Source organism: Chrysochloris asiatica, unplaced genomic scaffold, assembly GCF_000296735.1.
Source record: "Chrysochloris asiatica unplaced genomic scaffold, ChrAsi1.0 scaffold00012, whole genome shotgun sequence".
In the NCBI taxonomy this organism is placed as follows: domain Eukaryota; kingdom Metazoa; phylum Chordata; class Mammalia; order Afrosoricida; family Chrysochloridae; genus Chrysochloris; species Chrysochloris asiatica.
Window position 1 is genome coordinate 26194867 of NW_006408530.1, and position 5036 is coordinate 26199902.

A 5036-nucleotide genomic window follows, 5' to 3' on the forward strand; every position below is an offset into this window, starting at 1 on the left:
TGGAGCAAGGTAGAATCTCCACTGAGTAGTATCCATTCTGCCTAGTCAAGGCTGATGAAAGGAGATGTGGATAGGTCTCTTGCGTTACAATAGCGAATAATTGTTATCAGGACTGATTTTAATGGCTGGAAATGTAAAGGTAGACATTTGGGGACAAAGGGAGGGAAGCGATTAACCTTGGAATCTAGGAGCAGAGTCCCTGGGACCATCAAAGGAGAAGAACGGAGAATGGAACTCTACCCAGAGAAGCAGTGATGCCAGGGATGGAGGCAGAGACGATGATATGGGGAGATGGAGCGGCTGGAGACTTTGGACCTGAAAAGAGAGAGGAGTGGTGTGCAGATGACTGGGGGGCAGGCTTGTAGGGTTGATGATGCATGGAAGGGATTGTAACCATGGCGAGGAAATGATATACGATGGGATCAATGTGAAGATGATGTTCTTCCATGTAAACTATCACATAATTCACAGTAAAGCATTAAAAAAAAAAAAAAATTTTTCAAAAGACTAATTTCATTTGGCAGATCTGCAAAAGTCCTCTTTTAATTGTTAAAGAACCAAGATGCCAGTTAGAGCACTATAATACAACTGACCTAATCCATGGTTTTTTCAATAAGCTCATATACATGTGTAAGATGGACAATGAGTAAGAAAGACCAGATAAGAATTAATGCATTTGTATTATAGTGTTTGCCAAAAATCACATCAGCCTTTCCTCCCACAGCACTTGCTGCTTACTAATCTAGGTTCAATAATTCATTTTAGTGGCCACACAGAAATCAGACACTACACCTTACCATTATGAGGTTCATTAGGGAAGTTAACAGTTTTTAATTTAGGGTAAAAAATATTCAGGATATGATTGTTCCTGTCAGGCCTTCCTCCCCACAGTGAGGTCTCTTTCTGCCCAGCAAGTTACAAAGCTATTTTAGGACTACTGAAAAATGCACACAGGACATGCCACTCTACCATAAACCATAACCTGAAGGTTGTTGTGGTTGCGGTTAAGTGCTGTCGAGTCGATTCTGACCCATAGCGACTCTGTATAGGGTTTCTGAGGAGCAGATGGTGAGCTTGAACCACCGACCTTGCAGTTCAAATGGCTTTGCAGTCTGGCACATTGACCCACAGCACCACTCAGCTATATTTCTGTGGGTCAGCAAAACTAGCTTCCCCAATTAAGTGCCTAGAGGCATCTTACTCTGCAACCAAATCTCATGCCCAAATTCACCCACCTTTACTTGCTCTGTGGTCTGTCTCATATTCTGGCTCTTGGCTATGTTGCTTCTGCTCCTCTGCCACTCCTCTGGTTCCACGGTTTTCTGTCCCTGGGAAGGGGAATTTCAATGCCCAAGAATCCGGGGCCTAGTGGATGCACTCCTTTCCTGGGTCTTACTTTTTTACTTTTTAATGGTAGTGAAATCCCCTATTCCAGCTTCTGAGGTGGCTCATTTTATACACATTAGAGTTTCAAGTTTTTTCAATCACAATTAACTCTGTAAGTCACTCACAACTGAATCATATAATCCTATCAGCATTTTCTCCACCTTTTTAAATTTTTTGTTTTACCCAGGCCCAGCAGAACAAAACGTTGTTTACTCGGAGCTATAAACACTATCAATAGAAGAGTCATATAAACTCATTCACTGCATCAGTGTGTTGGTGAAGAATATTGATTATAGCAAAGATTGCCAGAAGAATGAAAAAAAAATTGTTTTGAAAGAATGGCCAGATGGTTCTTTGGAAGCGATGATGGCCAGACTGTCTTTCATACTTTGGACATATTTTCAGAAAGGAGAAGGACACTATAGTAAAGTGGAGGGTCAATGAAAAAGTGAAAGACCCTCAAGGTGGGGACTAATACAGTGGCAACAATAATGGGCTCAAATATAACAATTGTGAAGACAGTGCAATGCTTCCTTCTGTTGCACATATGGTTGCTATGAATCAGAATCAAATCAATGGCACCTAAAAGCAAGATAAATTGTTCATGGTAACTACAAACCAACCAGGAATAACTATAAATCATTTTATAAAAATAATTGTACTTTGAATATACTCTTGTTAATTTGTTAATTGACTTAGACATTGTTGCATATTAATACTGTTTCTCAAGAAAGAATACTGTTTCTTTCTTGAGAAACAGTATTAACATGAAATGATGACTAAATGTCTTCATTAAGCTTTGTAATGTTAAAATGTTCATTCTAAATTGTAAAGTTTTATTTGAAATAATCCTAAATTAAAACCTCCTGTATCAAGAGTTAAGCCTCACAATGTAATAGTTATAAATTTAGGTACTTCTGCTAAGAAGTTAACTCTTACATAGATTATTCTAGTGCTTTAGCATAACAGATACTCTGATTCATGCTACCTACATCTTAATAACTTAATGAATAAATAAGAATTGGTTAGCTGATACAGGATTTCAACCTTTAGCGTCTTTGTATTTTAGTAAAAATCCCAGGCTGTAAAACATTTTATAGTATTTACAAAGGTAAGTCAAAAAGTATTGCTACTGGGGTTCTAGTTCATATTGTTGTAAGTGCCGTCGAGTCGGTTCCGACTGAAAGCAACCCTAAACAGAGTTTCCGAGGCTGTAAATCTTTACGGGAGCAGAAAGCCTCCTCTTTCTCCCGCGGAGCAGCTGGTAGTTTCGAACTGCTGACCTTGCGATTCGCAGCCCGATTCGTAACCACTAGGATACCAGAGCTCCCTAGTTCATATATGTACAGGTTTATTCTTACCAAGGAGCTCTGGTAGCGTAGTGGTTACAAATTGGGCTGTTGACTTCAAGGTCAGCAGTTGAAAACTGCCAGCTGTTCCATGGGAAAAAAGATGAAGCTTTCCCATCCTGTAAAGATTTACAGCCTCGAAACCCTATACCGGGTCACACAAACACCAACCACCATTCTAACTCAAGCATGTCTAAATATGTACTTAAAATCAGTGGATTAAGGACCTCTGGTAGCATAGAGGTTACGACTCTGGCTGCTAACCCGAAGGTCAGTAGTTCCAAACTACTCAGGAGAAAGATGTGACTTTCTGCTCCCATAAAGATTTACAGCCTCAGAAACCCTGTATAGGTTCGCTATGAATTGGATGCGACTCCACGGGACATGAGGACCACCACCACCAATCAGGGGATTACTGCAGAGAAGCTCTCTCAGTAAAACACTCATTAAGATGCCTTCAAAACAAGGTCCAATCAAACAGTGACTTCCAAGGGAATCTGCTGGTTCAGTTAAATTCAAAGCAGAGAGTTTATCTTTGAAGGTTATAATGACTGTTTTGTGGATTCCTAAGCGGTAATCTCAACAGATTTTCTCTAACAGCACAAGATGTTTTCAGGGACTTAAAATGAAGACATTTTAAGAAAATTGGAAACTGCATTGATGAGAAAAATTCCAGGACAGTTGTGCTGAGAAAATTTGTTTTCTCATCACAACAATACCCCTGCTAAATCTTCAAGGGTAGCCAAAACTGTCCTTTGATGATTTCATTAAGAAACCTAACCTCATCCACCCTACAGCCCTCATTTTACCCCCTCAAACTTCTTTGTGTTCCCCAAATTCCAATAACATTTAAAAGGAATACAATTGAGTCCTTTGAGGATGTCAAAACTGCAATTTTGATATAGCATAAATCAGAACCCAGTATTCTAGAGAGTTGGAAACCCCACCTATAGACCTGTGTAGCCTTAGATGGAGAATACATTGAGAAACAATAGCCTCACATTTTGATAATTTTGTTTCATTAAGTTTTTGCTGCTTTTGTTACAATGTTTTATTATTATTCCCCTCGTATTTACGTAACTGTCTGAGAATTTATTTAGCCTGTGATACCAGGGTGTAGGACTGCAAACCACAAGGTCAAACCCACCATCTGCTCCTCGGAAACCCTATTACAGGGTCATTATGAGTCAGAAATGACTCAATGGCACTTAACAACAGCAACAACATACTACAGACATCATTTTGTTCTGTTGCATAAAGGGTTGTTATGAGTTGGAACCAACCCTACGGCACCTAACAACAATATATTCCAATGATAAATAAGTCTTTAGTCTTCTCCACTAATTATCTGTATCTTTTCATAAATGTCAGATTTTCTGAAGAATTGATCTTCAGAAGATCTCTGGGTCGAATGATCTAGGTATTGTTAACTTAAATACATTTTAATCCAATTTCAAGTGTCCTATTAATACTCTTCCCATTGCCATTTCCACAGATAATTTATATAACTACCTATTTTTTCCACCCTCCACAATTCTAGATACCATTGGAGATGGTCATCAACAAAGCCCTCCAACAAGTTCTTTCATTCCTATACATGCATTAATTTGTCTTGTCAAGAGATGAGTCTATCTTCAACCCCCAACCTACCCCTCAGTCTCCACCTTTGATTTTCAACCGTTTCTTACTTGCTCAACAGTTTCTTACTTGCTTTTACCAGTAGAGTGCAACAAACAAACAAACAAACAAATGAAAAAACAACAGGAGGACTTGAACCATTTGATTTTGTTTGGGGAAGCCACTCATCATGCTGGAACTAAGCTCAAGGTTGGCGAATAAATGCTGGTGCACCAAGAGAAGAAATATCACATGAAGAAAACGAACACACAAATGACCGAAGCCTTCCTAGATCTTCCAGAACAGCCCAGAATTCAAAGTAAATAATCAATGCCAACTAGAGCAAATCAGTGGACCCTTCTGCAAATGTGTTACACACAGAAACATGAGGGAAATGAATGGTTGGTGATTTAATCCAGCACATTTTAAGGTGTTTGTCAAACAAATTACTATTTTAATATTTTTTCAAGGTTGTAGTATAACAAAAGAATCTCTTTTATTAAATTTATTTCATTAGATTTTACTGAGGTTAAGTATATTCTAATATTTATTGGCAATTTCTACTTTATGTTTTGTCAATCTGCAGATGATACAACTTTGCTTGCTGAAAGTGAAGAGGACTTAAAACATTTACTGATGAAGATCAAAGAGCACAGCCTTCGGTATGGATTACATCTCAATGTC